Below are 23,150 nucleotides of genomic sequence, written 5' to 3'. Positions count from 1 at the left end.
AAGGTAGTATATGTTTTGCGGCCAAGAATTACCGGCTCATCAATTGCAGGCCACTAAGACACGTATGTGCATAGTAGCTGTCCCAGGGTACATAACATGCTTCTGAGTCCTTAGAGGAATGTATAAATATATGACAACACTAATTTGAGGGCTGTAGGGTGTGATGAATGAAGATAGACTTGTCTTTAAGAACAATCAGACAGGAAGGTTGAATGATAGTGTCTCCAAATGTTTAATGGGTAATGGTCAGCATTAATTTATATATTTTTAACAAATAGTGGAAAAGTTATTTCATATTGGATGTCAGGAAAAACCTTTTTAAAATCAGTGTATGTTTTGAACGTCACTGTTCTCCTATGTATGGTTCAGACCTAGAAGTGGATTAATAGACTAAGCAAAAGATCCATCAGCTTGACTGTCTGCCCTTGCTAATGAAAGTAATTAAAGTAATTCAGTTTAAGCCCATTTGAAATGTGTGCAGTTCCAGAAAAAAGGACAAATCACGAAAATTAGTGATTTCCATAATTTGCAAATATGATTTGCAGATGTGGAGCGTCACAAATACTTTTAAAATCTTCTGATAGTCTTTTCATTTTCCCTGCGCATGTAAAGAAGTCTCTACCTCGACTCTGTGTAGCAGTTTTGCACTACCACTATTATATTTCTTTTCTGACTTGAAAACACGAAGGCAGACAAACTCCACCTGTCCTTCTTCCTAACTATTCACCTCATTCTTATGTTAATGGAATTAATTTACTCTAAACACCTCGTGGGTAAAAGTAGATTGACTTTCCAAAAATGTAAATAGCTTCCAGATTTGAAGGCTTACAATTTAAGACTACCCTTCTGAGAACATTAACAGAAGCACTGGGCACAGATATGGACCTATCTTGCTTGATTCGCCCTGTTCACACCACCCTCCTCTGCTAGAGACATGTGACGTGCAATTAGGAGTCGGGTGCAGGTCCAACGCCTCTTGTACCTATCTCAGGCAACAAAAATCAAAAGAGGCTTCACTTATACAGACTCTGGTACGGCAACACCACTGCCCCCCTCTAGTACAGTAAGGTGCAGTGATTCAATGGAATGGACCATGGTCCAACTCCGCGATTGCAGAATGGGGTTTTAGCACGTTGGACTATGGGGGTTGAATTTGCAAAGTGATTTTGAGTCTCTTGCAACTATTCATCGTTCAGTCAGCAGCATCGTAGACTGTATGGCTAATTCGATAGGTTTGTTTAGCCAATCATAGCACTCTCTGGCTGATTAGTCAAGGTCGTTCAGACAATCTTCCAAAGATACTTTAGCCCTCTTATGTACCTTTCCTATGTGGGATTGTTTGGGCTGTGAGAAAAGGCGAACCCCGATTAGACTCACACGTGGGGGTGTTTGAAATGGTTAGGTGTGCTCTGAGCAGAGTCTTGAGTATTTTTGATGTCAATTTGTGTGCTCCTTTGTCGTCATATTTGTTAAGTCTGTTGTTAGTTTCCGCCATATAACATGCTTTTGCCCCTTTTCACTTTTTTTTTTAATGCAATTCTATTGCCATCCAAAGATGTTTGTGTACTAGCTACATGCAAGGCCAGCAAGTGTTGCCATGTACTGAAACCACACTGACAGTCACAAACACAGCTTCACCATGTACGTATGGGCTGTCATTTCTTATTCAGTGTTAGGCTATCGTTCACCCGATATTCAGAACTGTGTAGCGCTGCAAGTAGATAGTCCACATAAATATAAGCCCACAGGGATGGAGCATGTGCGCTAAACAAATGTCATATAACAGTAATACATTAAAACAACGTGATAAGACAACTACATTTTCTAACACACACATTAGCAGTTGCTGAAGCCATGACACCTGTATTAGTGTAGGGCATTTTAATTGGGCAGCGTCTAATTCAGGGGAACTTTCAACCCACCCCAAAGTCGCTCACAATTTTCCTTTGATAAAGTTATTTTTTGTGTGTTTTGGGAGCCCCATTTTTAACAGTATTGATTCCCTCAAGCCTCTCTCCCCTTTTGGAACAAGAAACACAGAGAAATAATTGAAACAATTTAAATATCAACCAAGTACGCATCTATGAACTTCCAGTGTCAAATGGTACTACAATGTAAAATGATCAATATACTGGTCCCATCACTTTTCTATGCTACACTTACTTGGACTTTTGTAAACACACACATTACCATATGTATATTTTGTTCACCCTGGGCACCCATGCACTATTGTTTGAAAAATGCATGAGGGTTCAGGTTAAGCTTTTCAAATCAAAACATCCCTGACTCCCTAATTCTCTCTACTACCCCTTTATTAAAAAAAGATGCCACACCCTTATTCAATGAGCATGCCACAATTTCAAACAAGGTTCTAGAAAATTCAATTTGAATAAGTTATTAGATTTCCATGTGTGAATCCCTTGCAAAGGGAAAGCATATGTTTACTAAATTTGTTTACAATTCAGTGGTCTCTCTTTTGTATTATGTATACAAGTGTACCTTTATCCCCTTCAATGGTCAGCTTAAAAGCAATAACATGGGTAGCCAATAATCCCCTTTTCCTTTTGTCTTTAGCAACTCATCATTAATAGCAGTAATATGCATGATGGTGCAAAAATTACTTAAATTATATGATCTTTTATAGGTAAACACACAGTGAGGGAATCTCGCTGTAGACACAACATGGGGCCTAGTATATCATATGTATAATCCCAGAACGACATAAGCTTCTGAAATGGTCCCGAACTTCTCAGGATGAACAGTCAATGTATTAATGTCCACTCCTTAGTAACTAAAAATAAGGGTGGCCAGAGTTTGGTCTATTTCCCTCGATGAGATTGCTCCCCTCAGGATTATTTCTCCTTTATATCATACTTACTGTTAAGGATTTTAAAGATGCGGCACACTCCAGACCAGGACTCGTTCTACTGGCCAGCGATGCAGCAGACAATGAAACGCATCTAAGCTTATTCTATTCAGATTCAATTTTTGAGAAGGCAGCCAACCCGTCTCACACCCCCCTTAAGGTACACCCTGTGTCGCAATGGACCATGAACTAGGCCAGTGCGTAATAATGCAATATTTATTTAATTTTTAATTATGAATACACATCAAACACATTCAATATAGGGCAGCAATCACCAGTGTGGTGATAATTACACAATAAAATGATAGGATACACTTAGTTTAACCTTCTAAAATAAGAGACATAATACACAAATGAATGAAAGCAAGATTACTTTTTGGGTAGTATTTTCAGATTGCACCACAGTTAGGCATTCCCCTGTGACACTCCTTCAAACCCCTTTTAACCAAATGTTGTGTGGGTAGAAAGGAGTAGAAAGGAGTCAGGTAAACTAGACAAACATCGTAATGCAAATCCGACCTACCATCCCTGAATGAAAATCAGTTTAAGCTCCTTTGAAAAATGAGCAAAATGGCACTCAGAATTACTGAATAGTTATTTTACATGTGCGGTTGAACGGATAATGCAAGAATGTGTGTGGCTGTACTAACGAGGCAAGAAAACTTTTAAGCTACAAGTCAATGTACTAGACCAACAGGCATACAGTTTATAAAAATCGACTTTGGAAGGAAAAACATAGTGAAGCAAGAATCACACGTGGCAAAATTGCAATTGCTTCGTTTCAAGGGTTTAAAACAGCAAAACAGCTTGGAAAATGAGCTAAACAGACATAATTGGAAATCTGTTTTAATGCAAGGTACAAAGGCACATTCCAGGTATGATATGAAAGGGAAGGGTGACTCTTGATGGTGACAGTATGGGATTTTTAATGGAGGGGAAAACTCAGAGTTTATAATAAAAGCAGTTACGTAGGCATAATCGGAAAATACCAGGTTCTACCAAGACTATTCTTTTAGTGGCTAGATTATAAAAGAGAGACACTGCCCATGAAAGGTTCATTTTCAATGTTAACCCATTCATGCAGTGTGCCTCTTTATATGAGAATTAATTAATGTATTCCAAATAGGACTAAGGACGTATATAGCAGACTGAAATGATTTGGAAAGAATAGCGCTAACACAATGGGATTAACAAGGATATTCATATAGATGGAATACACAGGGGATTCTGACAATTTTAAGAAATTACTAGGATACTTATAGGATTTCTTATAGGGTTTCTTATTGGGTTGGACAAATTGCAAGGTAACAAAGCAATGGATGCAGCTTGTTGGTTACTGGGGAAGAGGGATGCTCGCATAAGCACTTGAATGGAATAGTTTGGACAGCCAGCAGGGTCTTTGGACAGCGGGACAGAGGTCTGGTCACTGCGCAGGGGTCTGGACCCTGGTTGCCTCACTGAGTCCTCTAGGGACTCAGTGAGGCAACCAGGGTCTGGTCTCAGTAGACAGCGGGGCTCATCAGCTGGGCAAAGCAGGTCTGGTCAATTGGATAATCCCAATTCAAACTGTCAAAATTTTACATTACTGCTTCTTTAGATTACTGAAATAAATGTCTTTATATGAAAAGTCTTTTCAATCATATGGGCCGGCTTTGTGCTAAAAATTGTCCAACCCAATAAGAATAGGGTTTCTTATTGGGTTGGACAAATTGCAAGGTAACAAAGCAATGGATGCAGCTTGTTGGTTACTGGGGAAGAGGGATGCTCGCATAAGCACTTGAATGGAATAGTTTGGACAGCCAGCAGGGTCTTTGGACAGCGGGACAGAGGTCTGGTCACTGCGCAGGGGTCTGGACCCTGGTTGCTTCACTGAGTCCTCTAGGGACTCAGTGAGGCAACCAGGGTCTGGTCTCAGTAGACAGCGGGGCTCATCAGCTGGGCAAAGCAGGTCTGGTCAATTGGATAATCCCAATTCAAACTGTCAAAATTTTACATTACTGCTTCTTTAGATTACTGAAATAAATGTCTTTATATGAAAAGTCTTTTCAATCATATGGGCCGGCTTTGTGCTAAAAATTGGGCAGTCCTTTCAACCCGCAGCCAAATTTCATGCTCTGGTCAGCTTTGCACAGAGGTTGCCTTGACTCACCTTTAATATTAGGCCGTTGAAGCTGAGGAGAGGTGTCAGAGGAATTCACACTTCAGTGACAGGGCTGTCCATTGTCCCAGGCTGCAGCAATGCTGCTCCGTCTGACAAAGTCACCACTTCCCACACCTCTGGGCCTTTCATGTGGCAAAGAAACATTAGAAGTGTTGCCTTTGCAAAGACTAGTTTGACAGAAATTTCGGGGCCTAGCCATGATGTTGAAGTTCTTTTTGTGGGAAAAAATAAACTACACAGAGTACAATTTACTTATATTTTGATAGCTTTTCTTCCAAACATATATAGTTTTGTTTCAGGGAATGTTACAGTATTAGTTCCATTGAGCATGTACAAATGAAACTCACTGCTTTGCAGAGCAGTTCAACATGGGTTCATTTTACTTTGCCTGGTCATTTACAAATGCGATTTTCCTCGCATCTTTATTCTGAACATTTCCATAGCTCTGGTCAATTTCTAATACACAGGAATCTGTTCAGACAAGGGTACTTTAAAACTCACATAAGCAAAGGGAGAGAGAGAGCTTCTTGTGAAGAGTTTTGCCTATGTTACTTTGTTACAAGTGTAAACAATCCCCGTACGGCCTAAAAAACATTTCTCTGCTCTTTCACAGTTTTTACTTGACACTTTCCAGGAGGAATGACCCTCCTTTGATGGTGTTCCTCCTGAAGATAGCTAGGCATGAATGTATTTTACTGGAACAAAACTGTGTAATGTTGAAATGATGGAAATACACCAGCGAGCATTGATTTTAAACACAGAACATGAGCCAGGCTGCTTCTGAATTCTACTTTTTAGTGCACATGAACGAAATACTGCAGCCATTCTCAGGGTGTTCTATGTTTCATATGCGCCCAGCAGAGCCAGCCCAGCCATTACTTTTGGTAACTGCTAAAAATGCAGTTTTGATGCTTGGGATATGTGCTCAGCAGAGCCAGCACAGCCATTACTTTTGGTAACTGCTAAAAACGCAGTTTTAATGCAGGAGATATGTGCTCAGCAGACCCAGTACAGCCATTATTCTTTTAATGCTGAAAATGCAGTTTGGTGGTGCAGGGGAGTTCTGCTGGGCTGGTAAATATACCCCAAAGTACATGTGAATTTCTTTTGGCTGTCTCACAGGCAGGTGGGCACCCTCTTAGTGACTGGTTCCACTCTCCCCCTCTAGGGACTGGTGGGCATCAGTCAGCAAGATGGGGTCAGCCTCCCCCCACAGCCTGTCTGATATGCCTTCCATTGAATAAGGCCTGATTAATTAACTGCTCGTAGGCCTCACGTACAGTTTCCTGTTAATAACCCATTAGTGGCTTCAAAGGAAGATCTATCTCTTATATCTCCTTCCTGATGTTTTCATTTCTCCTTTCACTCCTTCTTCTACACCATCAGTCAGTAATTTAGCCATTGGGCCTCATTACGACCCAGCCGGTAAGGGGTTAACGGCACCGTAAAAGGTGGCAGCACCGTTAAGCCCTTACCACCTAATTACGAGATCCCTTTGCAGGTCCACACCTTACCGGCTGGTTTTACCAGCCGTTAAGGAAGGAACCCGCAAAGGGACCTTCAAGGTAATTACGGTACCGCAATTTGCAGTACCGTAATTATCGCCTTCCCCATTCCCATTGAGCCCTATTGGGGCAAAAATGGGAATGGGGAAGGGCCAATGGTGAATGGGGAATTACCGCCCCCCCAACCTTGGAATGGGGCGGTAATTCCGCCATCCACCATGGCGCAATCGGTAAAATACCAGCATCAACCGTGGCGCTAATAGCGCCATGGTTAACGCCTGGGTTGTAATGAGGCCCATTGAGTCCACATAATCTAGAGGTTTGGAGTTTATAGAGCAGAAATCACACCTAATTTGAGGTGTGTATAATTTCTCTAATCGAATTGGTAAATGTAGGTGTTTGCACAGTGTCCCATTACCTTAAACCAACCCTGTGGTGGTCTTTTGGTATATTCACTAAGTGGGCAGTAACTGCCAAACTAAGTTTCCATCCCATTTAAGGTGATGTCATCTTGGAAAGTTCTGGATTAAAGAATAGCAACTTTCTGAAACAGCATATTCCACACATGTAATCATGTTACCAATAAGGTCATCAGATTTCTCTCCCTGGCACAAATTAAATGATACCATTACACATTTTGGCTTTTAACTCTGCCATACTTTTATGCACAGATGATGTTTCCATCTCAAAACCAATGGTTGCAAAAGCATGGATGCTAGGATATGTGAACTACTCCTGTCCGTCGTTTCTACATGATGAAATTCACATTTTCCTAATTTACATGAAGAAGATAACATCACAAAAATATTGCATGGGTCCATCTAATAGGATATGTCAAGCTGAAAATCTAAAAATAAAAGCTCTCTAGGAGGTGTTCTTTAAAGTTTATAAACAGAAATATGAATCCATGTAATTTCAATAATGCAGTTTTTCTTCCTCTCATCCACTTAGCACAATACATGACAGTCATTGGTTTTTCTGCCAGGTAACAAAACATCAGGCCTCCATGGTGTTAGTTCAGAGCTGGAGTTCTTATGATCCAGAGCCCTGACACCATGGTTAAGTCCTTTGTAATTTAAAGTCTCACAGTCTACATGGCCTGAGAGGAGACATTTAATCTTCCCAGGTGTTTGAAAAATGTTTCAGGAAAGTCCTGATGTTAATAGAGATAGATATGCGTTGTAAATGGGACACATGTTGTTTTATTGTAGGGTTTTGCTTCCTAAGAATCATCCTCAGGCAATCATCAACATTTAAGGTCTGCTCCAAATGACTTTCATTAACTTGAGACAGCAATGCATCCTCCTTCCCAATTTGTTTCTAGGGGCTTGTGGGAAGGAAGGAATACCATATGTCATTCATATTGGTTTCAGTCACACAATGCAGAATTTTGCAGCCATTTTCCTTTTTCCTTTCTTTTGCATTTCCTCAACACACAGCAGTTTTGTACATTGCATTGGCTTATTAAACTCCTATCAATTGTCCACATTTTCAGCATCTGTAGATTTTATAATACTGAGCCTTAATCCTATAATAGGAAAATAAACACAATGGAAGGCAACTGTGTTTTTCTGTCTGTTTCAATGCTGCCCTTCTCATCTTAGAGTGAGTAGTTCTCTGTTTAAAAAAGAACCTGCTCTATTCTTCCATGTAATACAGCAATTCTGTAGTGCCTTATCAAATAATGTCGGACATATATTTATATTTAAAATGGGCGGAATATATTGCACGTTTTACTTGCACTTGTGTTTTTCAGATGCTGTATGCAGGCTGCAGCTCACAATTTTGTTCTTAAACTGCCCTGTTTCTCTCCATTTTTTCTTCAAGGTAAATGTCCCTATAATCCCCTAGCCCCTTGCTATTACACCGTGTCATAGCAAAAGGGGAAAGATAAGAGAGTTGATCTGGACTCCATTCCTTCTGGTTGACTTTGAATGAGTTTTTCTTCAGCCATAGCCTTCCATTTGGGGAATGGTGAGCTTTAATAACTGGATCTTCACCATGCTTCATTTTTTATTGGAAGAACCCTTCACCATTCGTTTAGCAATGGAACAAATTCTCCGGTCAGTGCACTATTGGGAAGGGTAGAAAAGCTGGTTAAATAATACATAGAGAATACAGATTTTTATGAATACAGTGCAGCCTATCATGGAATTTCTAAACTGCATTACATACATTACATTAACTGCACAGTCTCTTGCACTTTAATTTGATTACTTGCCTATTCATTTCCCTGGTTATTCATTTTCCTTTTCTGTTCTACAGATTTTATTCTTCAAAAGTCTCTTCAACCCTAACTTCGGATAGGCTCCTCAATCATTCTAAATGCTGGTCGAGGATGTCTGTGATGAATTGACATCTGGCAAGGGTGTGAAAGCCCTGGCTATTCTGATTAAATTAAGTGATAATGAAATGTGGGTAATTCCATCTTTGAAAGGTAAATCTGCTAATCAGATTCCCTGTCATAAGCGCCATGCCAAAAACATAGTGAGTATTACTTGTTCCCTGCTGCATCAGTATCCTGATTTGCAGATCCTGCTCTACCAGTGGCACAGAGCAGGTTCAGAGTCACAGGTACCCTCTTGAGAGTTGCAGTGACCCCCAACTCTCTGTCGCACAGGGGCTGCCTTTAAAATATGCACTCCTGTTCCAGATTGGAACATTAAACTGTAGATATATGCCATACATGAGTCAGGGTATGGTGGCCAGCATCTTTCAGAATTATCCCAGCCACATTAAATTGATTTTGCACATGTGTCAGCCCTGTGGGTCCAGTTCAGTTGTGGAATGATTATACGTTTTCCTCCCAGACAAGGGCCTCCCCTGTCCACTGACAGCAATGTAGCATTTAGAGATTGCTTCTCATTGTTCCTTTGTATGGGCAGGTAACACCCATACCTCAGGAAAGCCACTCCATAGGACATTATCCTGAGAATAAAAAACAAAAGGCACACCCATTCACAGAGAGCCAGGCCTCACATTGGGTAGTGTATTTCTAAATGCCCTTTTTCTTACAGAGAAGGGATAAGTGCAGAATTAGAGTAGTCAGGGGGACTCTATTCAAAAGTTGGAGACTTCCACCATTTCAAATCCTGTCCCCTTCTTTTCCCCTGGAGCAAAGCTGTTTGGGTGTCACATCAGGGGCCAGATTATCAAAGGTTAGCGTCTTGTTTTCTGTCTGTGCATCCACCTGCAGCACCACTTTCAGAAACCTGCACAAAAGAGCCATGACAGTTCAGGAGGGAAAATGTTGGTGATTTGAATGTTCCAGTGTATCGACGCCTGGAGCTTTTTTGGCACAAACAAGGAGTGCATGTTTTTTTGAAATGCTGAAGGAGAAATTCTCCCATGCAGCCATTATCTTACCCAGTCAGAATGTGCTACATTACACCATAGCAGAGACGGCGCACTGTCTCATGGCATTGTTTTATTTTTCAAACTGCTGTTCATTGTTCGACCCCATTCGCCAGATGAAGCGTGTTGTTTTTTCGGCTCGATATATGAAGTAACACTTCTTTACCTTGCTCAAGTTGATGTCCAAAATGCTAGCTTCTTTGTCACCACTCCTGTGAGTCAATCGACCCAACTCTGGTGTACCCCAAACCTCGACCTTCGAGCTGCTGCATCACACGATTCACCTGCGCATCATCGACCAACTTCGATCCTCCACTGCCGAACCCGACCTCATAACTGCCTGATTCACACAGCTCAAATAGATGCCTCAAGAACGATGCTCCCCCTTCTGTTAAACCCTGACTCTACTCCAATTTTCTGCTGTACCATAGTGACTGCTGTATCTGCAACCTGAGCCGACAACCCGGTTGATGCCGAGAAGCCTGGTTTGATGTTGTCTAACCTCCAAGACGTTTGCAGAGCTATTATTGACCGATAAATGGCCCTTGGTCCGTGTTTGGCCCTAGACTTGGCTCTGTCATTGTAATCCCTTTTGCAACCTCCTTTTTGAACTTTGAACCTCATTACACGTCCGGCGGTAACCGTGCGGGTGCTTCCAGCAGATTGCCGCCGGTTTCGTAACATTTTACCAGCACCTAGCTGACCGGTGCCACCAGGACATTACAAATCCCAGCGGATCGGGAAGAGGGGTGGCAGAAAATGTTAGTCGCCATTCCCATGGAGTCCTATAGGATTCCATGGGAATGGGTTCTCAGAAGCATTGGCACCGTTACTAACAGTGCCGATGCTTCCGTGATGAGTCTGCCTACCAGGGTCACTGCGCCCAGCTTTGGTCAGATATGTCGGGCGCTTTGGTCCTGACAGGCAAACTCATAGTGGGGTGTTCCAGAAACAAGGGTGCTGGTGAGTTTACCGGCACCCTTGTTTCTGGACCGCCACACTCATAATGAGGCCCATTGTCTTTATCTCTGCTGACTCATCACCCAGAGTACTGCATCTATTCTATCTGTGCATATTCAGTGTTTCTTCTACAGCGGTGAGTTTCTGCAGTGTTTTCTGGTTAGTTTTCTAGTTAGTTAGTATTGTACATAGTGTGTCTGATTAATGTATATCTTTTTTTCGAACCTTGATTGGACATTCAAGATCAAAGGGTCCTGCTGGATTGCTCGGCATTGAGGTGCGCTTGAATCACTGCTCGGGACAGGTCAACATTGACAACAGGGATCTTGGATGTTCTGGCTTCAAGGTTCTGTGAGTCTCACTCAATGGGCTTAAGGGACAATGTCAGTCTATTTCCTGGCTCCCAAACATGGAGGAGGCACACACATTCAGGGAACCTGCAGCAGCATGAGATTCTAGGGAAAAGACTGCCTGGCAGAGAGGCAGGTTTATGGCCCAGCAGCATTGTTTACCCCAATGGTCACTTTGGATGGTTAGGGGTCAAAGCTTGCCTCTGCCTTTGGGACACCGGCCTTCACCTTACCACTGGAGGACTTTAGAAAGGACTGCTCTCTCAGCAGGGTCCAACAAAGACTTGATTGATGGGGATGAAGAATTGACTACAGTCCATTATTACAGGAAAGACCATATTAAGATCCACGCATGACATTTTCATTGGATATTCGGACAGTACATCCCACCTTCCTGGAGCTTCCTGTTGAGTCAGGGAATTCAAAGTTTGCGACTCCTTTGAAGCATTGCTGGTTTATTTTCCCCCCAGATAGCCATCCAATACGCATAGTATTAAGACCACTGTGGACAATATGAAGATGAATTAAATGCAAGGGAACCCCCCTAAGAACAACCAAGGTACCCAACTATGATGGAATTTTCTCCCCCAATGTACATCTGCAATGAGAAGGAAGGAACCTCAAGGACGGCTGAGACCATACACTTAGTAAATTTCGATGGGGGATTAAATACTTTGTAAAAACCACAGACTGTAACATCTGGAGGGGGGCAGGCAATGTTTTAAATCAAACAGAGGTATGCCTATATATCTCCCTTGGAGGGTTGGCTCATAGACGTGGTTCGGATGACCCAGCGGACCCCCTGGAAGGCTGCAGAAGGATGAACTTAATTTGCACCTTTAAAGGGCTATCACACAGAAATAATAATTCCAATTAGAGGGCTCTTTTAAATGTTGTATATAATATTGGGGGGTGAGGGGGTCAGTGAAATCTCCGTTAAGAAATGTTCTTTGGTTCAAATTTTATCTGATTGTCTATACTGAGGGGGATGCAATGTCCAGATCGGTTTTAAAAACCGTCATTTGAGGGCATGCATTATTGAATGCAGGGCAGCAATGGCATCAATGGGTATTGAAAACTATCTGGATGCAAAAGTCAAGATCTGCTACCTGCATGATTCAGGGCATGAATCCCTAATACGGAAAAACATGTTTAGGGACTACTGGCACTCCTATGAAGGGTACAAGATTAAGGCAACCTTCAATAAAGCCCCGATATCAAGGACCAAACCAGTTGTAGAACTATGTACGAAACACAAACTGTAGGGCAGGCACCAAAACATACATCACATGATCAGGAAACAGTTTATGGCTGCGTAGCTTTTAGCCCCCTTGTATCTTTAGCCCCGAGTGCTGAAGATCCAGACCCTTCATTACAATTATTATCCTGGAATGTGGCAAGTACTAAGGGGAAGATAGATGATGGGGAATGGTTAACCGTCCTAGGAGCATATGACATGATGTGCCTCCAGGAGACCTGGTGACAGTTCGAGATTATTGTAACAGGATATAATAGCTTTTCCGTCTATGCCGACAAGGGGGTGTGTCAAGGGTTTTACCCATGTTGAATAATTAGACGGGGTAGATGTGGGGATGAGCTGTCGCCGCCCATCATTCTATCCCAGAACAAAACTAAATCAATAGACTGGGTGGATGTGGGGATGAGCTGTTGCCGCCCATCATTCCATCCCAGAACCAGGAAAAACGCGCGGTTGTGCGCACACCAAAATGGTTGTCTAACCTGCCACCCACCAGTGCCAGCATGATGGACCGGAAGCGCCAGGGGTGAAAGGTGGTGTCAAAGGAAAAAATAACAGTGTTGTTAGACCAAAAGTGCCTTAAAATCACCTTTGTTTTCCTGAATGCGAGCTCAAAGTGCCTATTTCGAACATTGCAGGATATTCAAAAATCTTACTGAACACCAGCAGACATCTGGCAGAATGAAGTGTTGTGTGCATACAAAATCTGGGAAGATGAAGAGCCCAAAACAATGTTTATAACAAAACTGGCTGAGCTGTGGATGTCAGCATCTTAATTGAAATTGGATTTAAAACCACTAAAATCGAAATGTTTAAATTAAATGAGTGACCTACTTTTGAGTGTCACATAGTTTGCAACTGTTAAATGTCATGGTTTTTAACTTAGAATCAGCATTCTAGCTGCATGTGTAAACATTGTAAGTTTGATTTAAACTGGGAACAAACAGGACCTTTAGCTGAAGCTTGACTTAAAGAAATTGAATTCTGCCTGACAACTACCCCCGACGGGAGTTGAACTGGCTCAACAACTCTTCCCAGGCCTGGCTGCATCCTGCTGCCCCTGCCAAAAGGAGATGACACCTCTCTGATTGGTTTAGGGGAGGAGCTCCTGGGGAATGCAGGAAGTTGAACAAAGCCCTGTCCTGGACTCAGGCAAATGTTATATTGGGGGGGTCGTAAAATGGCTTCCTCTTGGGAGAAACTGGGAGGGGCAGTGCCTGTGAGAGCCAGCTGAGCTTGGGGGAAGTGGATAAACCAGATATTCCACCATGTGATGTGGGAAGCCACACCCCTTTTTGACCAGGGCATAATTTTAAAAAGATAGATAACTCATAGTGCGGACTGGTCAAAATTATATAAAAAATATCATTATTCTTGGGATTTTTCCGTGCACATTTTAAAAGGCGTTAGGACTCTGTACCATATTCTGAGGCAGAACCCTGCTATTTATTGATATTGCAGACACTGTGTTTAAGCTAGACAAATGAAAATTTACTGGAATGTGTGTAGAAGGGGGGTGTACAGTTGTGTCAAATCTGGAAAGGTTTAAAGGTCGTTATCTGGATGAAAAGGGGCAGAATTCTGTCAAAAGTGAACATGACATCGTACAAAGACAGGGATCGGATGGTTTGGTACTACAGAAAATATGTTAACTGGACCTATAATATTAGAAAAATGATACATAGATAAATGTGTGTTTGGATCAAATATAGATTTGTGGGCAAATTGACCGGGGGGGATCCTCTGACCCATAAACAGACCTCATCATGATGACAATCCATTTCCTTCCCCCAATCATGGGAGAGGGGAGAATTGGGCCAATGACAAGTAGAGAGGGGCAGGCTCAGTTATGCCACGCACACACCCACTTTCTAAAGACATAAAAAGGACCACTGAAAGACAGGCAGGACATTCACTTTCCACTTTCTTTCGGGACGCTTTGCCGGGAGTCTTCAGGCTTCACATCCAGAGATCCAGACTTCAAATCCATCAATCTCCAGAGAGCAGAAATTAACTCCAGAATTTGTAGCATAGAGGCCTGAATCCACAAGCTGAATCCTCTTCAGCAGGCCTCAAAACCAACCCAACTATTCAACAGCCGGGCGAGCTGTTTGAATTTTTTGCCAAGGACTTTTGTGAGAACCTGTAGCAGTATCCAGAAAGCAGTGCTGTATCCGGAACCAGAGAGAACCACACACCAGACCGTTGTGAGCAGAACCAGTGCTTGACAGACCCAGAGAGCAGAGCTGACCCAGATAGCCGGGACTTTAGAACCACCCGCCGGAAGTCCCGTCCAACCTGACCAGACCTTGACGGCTTATTTCAAAAATATAGTGTGAGTACTCACTGTGACAACACCAATCTCTTAGTTTAAAATAATCTAATCCAAACTATTTTAGCCTATTAGAACTGCCTCCTAGAATCGTGTCATTCTGTCATCTTTAAAACTGAAAACTGTCATCTGTCATTCTGAGCTTTAAAATTTAAAATCCGAAAAACTACCTTGACTAAATCGGCCGTATCTCCGGAACCGTTTGTGCTAGGAGCGAAATGTATCTTAAAGCAAAGATTCTAGACTTTCCAACAAACCTAGAACCGACTTGCTACTCCTTATAGGGCCTCCGTAATTACACTTGACGCACGCGATTAAATTTGCCGCGATTTGACATTTTGCACAATTTCAGCCACGTGTAAAAATCAGCAGCTTCTTGCTTTCCTTTGCTAAACTTCGTTTTAACCTGCTTGTTACTCATAGAGCATTGTCAAAGTGAGCCTGAACTAAAATAAACTAGATATCACCCACCATGAACCTCTAGAGGGAATTAAAAGCATTGTTAGCACATTTCTCACTTTGTTGCCATCACATTCAAAGCATTTTGGGCCTGTGTTTCAAAACTCATACCTGTTTTCCTCTAAGCTTGCTAGGGGGGAACTGAATTATATTTGATTGCATTCCTGAGAACTGTGTGTCTTCTTTCCATCTCCTTATATTGCATAAAGGGGGGGAGTGAATTGTCAAGGAAAAGAGTTTACATTGTCTTTTGTTGAAGCCATATCAAGTTATTTTCTGTACTGCATCTCATTCATCATTGCGTTTCCTTGAACCATATAAAGCATTCTTTCCCACCTCATTCTTCTGTTCCTATTCATAAGTAACCAAGAACTGTGCTACTGTAGGATTACCTCTTGCTGATTACTGCTCATATTCACAAGTGTACTATGCATTATCAATTTATTTATAGAAGTGTGATTATATATATATTGTTTAGTTTTTCAAATAAACCTTTTAAATTTGCAAAACAAGCCTACTTCTTGGCTCAGTGGAGTCAAGGGGGATTCTAAGAGAGGGGTGTTATACAAGGGTTCATCATCCAGATTATAACTTGCCATAAAAATACATAAATACGGGCTTCCCTTGGGCATCCCAGACAAGGCACTGACTTAGTGGGATTGCTTGATTGGAATCACTTACAAAGGGGGGGCTCGTGCTGGGAAATTCTGGGTTAGATTTACCACTTGTGCAGCTTAATACAGTGTGGTGCGCTGTAAAGCACTCCTCAAAGGGACGCTCTAAGGAGAAGGTCTGTTTTGCAAAATAAAATACAAACTTCGGTAAGTCAGAAAAGAACTCATATTCCAGAATGACGACCTTGGCAGATATGAAGATAGCTAGGGAGCACCTCTTACATAAACTGTTTGTGAGAGGTGAATGGTCTGAACAGGACCAAAATGTATGGTTACAGGCGATCACACAACAGGTCACTACAACTGGGTCAGATACGTGGAGAGATCAGGGTCCCTTACATGTGGACCTGAGTGAACTATATATGGCCCCTAAGGCCAAGGATGAGCACAACAAGATTGCCAGGGTAGCGGCATATTTATATTTACATATCTGAGCCATGCAGGACAAATGTGCTGAAGGCCAAGAACTGGCAAATAGGCAACAGATGGCGTTAGAAAAGGCCCAATCTGACCTGGACTCTTCTGAGCAGAGGCTGCTCAGGAGCCAGGAGTCAGAAAATGACAGCAGACAGTACATCACTAAAATAAAGGAGGATATGGATACGCTGCAACAGGAAAAGGCTGATCAGGATACCAGATTTCTGGCCTTGCAGAAGGAGTACCAAGAAGGTTTGGACTCCCTACTGCAGAGCCAGAAAAAGCTGGAGCAACAACTGGACTTCAACAGGGCATGCACAGAGTAGGTAGCCACCCTGCAAATTCGATTAAACAGAGAGAAAGAGGAAAGCAATAAATTGATTCTGAAAGACCTGGATACCCAGGCAGAGTTTGATCAGGAGCGCCAGAAAGCTGGTGCCTTCCAAAGGCAAAGGGACGACCTGGCGGCACAGATGCAGACTCTTAGTCAGGAAAGGGACACCTTAGGCCAGGAAGTCTGCCATTTAAAAAGAAAAACTGCAGAAAATCATGTGGCCCTCCAGGGGCTGGGTGACCTCCAAAAAGAGCATCAGAACTTGTTAGAGCACACAGGAGGGTGGAAGAGGCTCTGGCAAGAAAGGAGCAGGCCAGTAGGGATGGGACTCAGGAGGTAACCCTCCTGCAGCAAAGACTTTCCCAGTACTCCAGGACCAATCAGGAGGCACAGAGAGAGAATGAGGCTCTCTGCCAGCACAATGATAGGCTCCAGCAACAGGTAGCGATGCAGGAGAGACTGATAGAGTCTAGTAAGGCCTTAACTGAGGAACTGAAGGCGCAGGCTCTTGCATTGCAACAGGGAGCAGGGGCTGACAGAGATGAAGTTCGCTGGGAAAGGGAAATGCCTGAGCATAACCTCAGGAGCCCTAGTACCGGAGGACTTCATGGACTCTGCCACCACCATGTCCCCTGGCGCACATGAGCACAGGGCCACAGGGATGGCAGATTACTATCCAGCCAAAAGTATGGGGCTCATAGGCCAGTACCACCCAGGAATGGAGGGGCGGGCATCCGGGTATGGGCACCCAAACACAGTGCAATTTAGTGGGGAACCCCAGGAGAGTAGGCCCATTAAGGGCATCCTGAAAACCTCTGCCCAGTTAGGTCAGTGGGGGGGGGTACCCATCAAATCCTGGCAGCAAGGAGGGATCTGAAGAATCCTCTGAGCGTTACAGGACACAGGAGACCAGGTCCCCACATTCTGCCAGCCATTCCCAGGCTCGCAGAATCCAGGAAAACCTGGAAGATCAGCCGGGCACCTCTGGGAGCAGTGCTTCGGAGTCAGAGGATGAATGGACCAGGGTTACCCGAACCAAAAAGGCCAATAAGGCAAAAAAGGGCCTTGCTTAAGGACCCATTGAAACAAATAAAGGCAATAAGGAGTGTCATCACGCCTTATCATAAGAACGCCAAGTATTCTGTTTGGGAACACTTGGAGCTCTATGAGCAAATGATGGAGACATTCCATTTGAAGGACAGCAGTAGCTGCATCCAGTACATCAAATGGACATTCTCCCCAGAATACTCCAGTTTCTTTGCAGGGCTGGAGGACCAAAACCATTCAAGATGGTCAGCATATAGGGCAGCCATCTTGAAACATTTTTCTGTCCATAGAAATCCTTAAGAGGCTCACAAGGCAGCCTACAATTTGCAATGTGGGGAGGATCAGGCCCCACAAGAATGTGTGCAAGAATTGAAGCGTGCCTTTGCGCAGACCACCAGAAGGGTGCGCACGGACAGCAGAGAATTTGTCAATACTATTTTCCATGCCCTGCCCAAATACATCATGACACAGCTAGTGAGAGATTTTCACGAGAAGAGGTCACTAGACTGGGTCATTGAACAGGCTACCCGGATCTATGAGGTGCAGAAGCCCATAGAAAATAAAAGTAATGCGCAGAAAAACCCCAAAACCAACAGCACCCCTGCTGCTGCCAAGGTGGCGGAGGTAAAGGTTGCCCCAGTTTTAGATTTGGAGATGGGGGGCCTAAAAACCTGCCTGCACCAAATAATTCACAGCCCAGAAGGCCCTCGGGCCAGTCACAGACAGGGAGTCGAGGAGGTAGTCCCACAAATGGGGTCCCCCGCTCCCCTGATTATGTAAGGGAAACCGCCGATCCTGGGTTATGTGTGGACTCCTCCAGCCCAAGGGGGGGGTCCAGCCAAGCACCTAACCCAGGGAACTTCCCTCATAACTTCCCCCAGGAGGGCAGAAATTCACCAAATTTCCAGCCCCAAAATCATCCATCCTTCCTTCCCCAATTCCCTGAGCCCAGACAACCTAATCTGGGAGAAGGGAGGCCAAGGGTGGATGGGAACCCAAATCTTCCCAATCCGGGGTATTACCAGAGAAGGGATAGCTAGCCTTCCCGGGATCAGCCGAGGGGAGAAAATAGAGCCCCGTATCAGCCTGAGCGGGTTTCACAACTTGAGCTCCAGGTCCAAAATATGGCACGGGATCTGGGTCACATACTGAGGGCTCAACAGAACCCTCAGATGAGCATGCCACCGCAGAATGCCCCAAACTCTGGGCCTGGTGCTCCAGAACAATGACGGGGGCAGCACCCCGATAACCCACCGGTTCCCCGGGAGGAGGCACAAGGGGAAGGGGGTGTAAAGCCTGGGAGGAAGCATCCTTCCCAACTTGTAAACAGCCCCTGGAAAACCAGGAACCGGAAACAAAATCTCCTACCCCTGGAAGTCTGCCACCCAAAGAGCAAAGAGGAGGTAGGAGAAACAAAGGACCCAAACAGACCCATTTTGTGAAGGAGGTACAGGTCTTCCAATTTGAGGGAGAGGGATCCTCAGAGGACACTGGGAAAAGGATCTTCTCCTTCAGAGATGGGGGAACTCCTCCCAAGGAAAAATGGGTCCCAAGAGATTCCAATCCAGACTGGGTAGATGTGGGGATTGAGCTGTCGCCGCCCATCATTCTATCCAAGAACCAACAAAACCAAAAACCCCTGGTTCAAACCCATCCTGATGATTGCCTCCAAAAAGGCAGGGGCAGCCCAGAACCGGAACCAGGGGAACCTAAAACCGAATCAATAGACCGGGTAGATGTGGGGATTGAGCTGTCGCCGCCCATCATTCTATCCCAGAACCAACAATACCAAAATCCCATGGGTCAAACCCATCCTGATGACTGCCTCCAAAAAGGGGGGGGCAGCCCAGTACCCGAAACCATTTCCAGTTGCCAACTTTTTCTTTCAGATTCCCCAGGCTCTCCACAGAATTCTGCCCAAATCTCTTCTCTCACCATGTCCAAAACCAGAAAGTTAGCCCACTAGTTGTCCAAAAATGTGCACTATCTGTGCCCCCTTGAGGAGAAGGAGGGAAGATATTATGCCCCGGTACAAGTACAGGGGCAGGGTACAATTGTGGCACTGGTGGACACTGGATCCCAAGTTACCCTTCTGTCCAAAAGGACCTTTGATGAACTAAATGCAGGAAGGGGGGAGAATTACCGTATTCCTCTCACCTCTCTTCCTGGACAACTGCAGAACTTTGACAGGAAGGAAATTCCTGTCGAGGGGACTGCAGATTTAGACATCAAAATTGGGCGACACAAGGTGAAACACCCGGTCATAGTAGTGACTCCAGTGAGCACCCCTTGTTTACTAGGGAATGACCTCCTGAGAAGGTTGTCACCCCTAATAGATTGTGTAAACAAGGTCCTCTGGACCCAGACTACCCGACCAATAAAATTAAAACAGAGTGTCAACCATGTTAGTTTAAATGGCACCTGCCACATGGTTGAACAAAAATCTGACCAAGTAGAATTTCACTTCCAGAACAACCAAATTCCAGACGTGACAGTAATAGCAGTAGGACAACAGACAGGTGATGGGGGGTCCTCTCTATTTCTGAAAATCAACCTTCCTTCCTGTTTAAGGTGGTATTCCACACTGGAAGGAAACACTCTGAAATTCTTTACTAATCCACAATCAGAAACTCCCACTCCTATAGTCCAGAAAGATGTGAAATCAGCTCAGAGCCTGGCTGATATTCAGCAATTTGGAGATCAGTTGTTCATCACTGTTCAGTTAAATGTTGGGAAGGACTCTGTTCTCGCTCGAGTGTGTGTGAACAACGGTAAGAGCTTCATCAGCGAAGCCATGTTCCGCCAACTCCCAAAAGATCCAGCCATTCCCACATTCAAACTGATAGACAAATGGGAAATGGACCTGGAAGCACCCAATTCCAAACATCTCCTGCCAAGCAGGTGTATGCTCAAAATCTCCATTGGCAACAAGAGCATAGTCCATAATTGTTGGGTTGTGCGAGACGTCACTGCCGCCTTTTACTTAGGCAGTGACATTCGCAATCACTTTGCCATTAGTTTGGACCTAATAAACTTCAAAGCTTGGTCTCGATTAGCGGATAATCCCATGGGCTTTGATGATCCAGAAAAAGCATTTAGGTCAGCTCAATTGCTACCTTATGCAGTTGAAATTCAGCTTAAAGAGGAAGTCACCATCCCAGAAAGGACCCGAAAATTCTCCCTGGTAGTGAAAGTTAAAAGAGAACAAAAATTGAAAAACCCTGATGCTTATATTCATCTAAATGCTTCTCTCCAACATAAAGGGTTGGGGGTAAACCCAACACCATTAGTCAACATAGACCATGACACCATTCCAATAGAGGTGGATAACAGCGACTTACAGAATATTACTCTAGCCGCAGGCACCATTATTGGACTGGCGGTTGATGACCGACATTTCTCCATTGATTTAGGAACTTAACTGTTAGGACCAATCCACAAGGACTGTTTTGACAGTGACAGTGATGACAATACAACACCAGACAGGATTTTCACCCGGAATGGGGGGAACTTCCTGGTGTACACTTCTTGCCCTTTTGGTAAGGAAAATGTGACTTGTGACTTCAGAGGGGATGAGGTGATTTTCCAGGTCCATGAGGGCCGCCTTTCCCACCTGAAGCCTCCGGTCCAAATCAGCACTCTGACCAGGGACTTCTCCACCCAGCTGGAGGAGGACGCTGAGATAGCAAAACCAGAAGTCTTTCCAGGCTTCAGGCAGATGGTGGAAGAGAGAGTCAACCTAGCTGATGCCTGTGTGACTCTGGAACAGAAGCAAAAGTTGAAACAAGTCTTCTTGGATTTCCAAGATCTCTTTGCGGTAGACTCATATGACTGTGGTCGCACCGACATCCACACAACAACAATTCTCACGGACCCTGGAATGTCTCCAGTGTTTGTGAAGCAATATCGTTTGCCTCTCGCATCCATGGAGTCCCTTACTGAAATAATTAAGTACCTTGAGTCCCAGGGAATAATCCGTCCAGTACACAGCACCTTCAATAATCCAGTGCTGGGAATATTGAAGCCAAACGGCCAGAGGAGACTCTGCGCTGACCTTAGGGAGCTCAACAAATGGGTCCATACTTCCCGATGGCCTCTGCCCTACATTGACCAAGGGCTGGCCCAGATTCAGGGGTCACAGGTATTCACAGCAATAGACCTGACCAATGGATACTGGACCGTGCCTGTCAGTAGGGAGGACCAATACAATCTGGCTTTTACCTTTGGGGGCCAGCAGTACTCATGGACCCGGACTTCCGTCGGATACCTCAACTCCGGCAATGAATTCAACATTTTCCTACATAAGGCCATGCCCGACCTGGGTGCGAGGGGTAACCTGGCTTATGTAGATGATGTCCTCATCAAAAGTTCATCTATGGAAGAACACTTAGTGGCGATCCGTTATGTTCTGACACAGTTGAGGGCCGCCGTAGCAAAACTTTCCTTTCAGAAAGCACAGTGGTGTAGAACCCGTGTTAATTTCTTGGGGCATGAGATTACTCCTCAGGGTCTCTGTCCCCAAGAAAAGAAAGTGGAAGCACTCCAGAAACTGAAGGATCCCACAACTCTGCGGGAACTAAGGAGCCTCCTTAGACTGACTAATTACAGCAGAAAGTTCATTGAAGGCTACGCAGAGATCACTAGACCCCTGATTCATCTCTTGAAGGGGGCGGGTCAAGTGGGAATGTGATCCAGAACAATCCGAGGCAGTAAGACAACTCAAGAGAAGCCTCTCACAAGCGCCTTGCCTAGCTTACCCTGTCAGAAACAAGGAGTTCTTCCTGGAGACAGGGTTCTCTAATACGTGCTTGACGGCAGTATTATACCAAAAGCATGACAAGGTCAATAAAGTAATCTCCTATGCGAGCAAAACTTTATTCTCTGTGGAGGAAAAATTCAACGATTGTGAGAAGGCATTCCTGGCAACGGTGTGGGCATTGAAGAATTACCGCCCGTTTATCCAGGGGGAACACATCATAGTGGAGACTCCACACCAGCCTCTGCAATTTCTCCAAAGTGACAGAATCCGGGCCGGAAATGTGAGTAATTCCCGAATTACTTCCTGGATTCTGTCAATGCAAGGCTTTCCTGTGGAGGTCAGATATGGCCAAAACAAGAAGAGTCCCATCGCGCAAGGTCTGGCTGACTTGCATGATTGTGCCAGAGAAAACTGTCTCGAGGACGAAAGTCTAAAAATCAAGGACAACATGGAGGCATACCTTAATTCCCCACACTAAAGTCTTTGAAGAAGACAAGTGTGAGGGAATTCCCACTGTCTATGTGGATGGATGCTCTTACCATGTTGATAACAACGGGGAGAAAGAACTGGTGGCCGGCGTAGGGAATGCATGGGTGAATGAGTCCCCAGAACCCTCCGCTGGATACAAAATTGGTCCCCGAAGTAGTCAGGTGGCAGAATTGATGGCTGTGCAT

General features: G+C 44.2%; 1 protein-coding gene across 1 annotated transcript in view; it reads left to right on the top strand.

Moving 5' to 3' along the window:
• Positions 1-23,150, top strand: part of LOC138465591 (extracellular calcium-sensing receptor-like) — a 122,744-nt gene that overhangs the window by 48,647 nt on the left and 50,947 nt on the right. The gene's annotated exons all lie outside the window — the stretch shown is intronic.

This window comes from Ambystoma mexicanum, chromosome 1p, assembly GCF_040938575.1.
Source record: "Ambystoma mexicanum isolate Mex_15411 chromosome 1p, UKY_AmexF1_1, whole genome shotgun sequence".
NCBI classification, from domain to species: Eukaryota; Metazoa; Chordata; class Amphibia; order Caudata; family Ambystomatidae; genus Ambystoma; species Ambystoma mexicanum.
The sequence above is the reverse complement of the archived record's forward strand: the minus strand, read 5'-3'. Positions and strand labels throughout refer to the sequence as shown.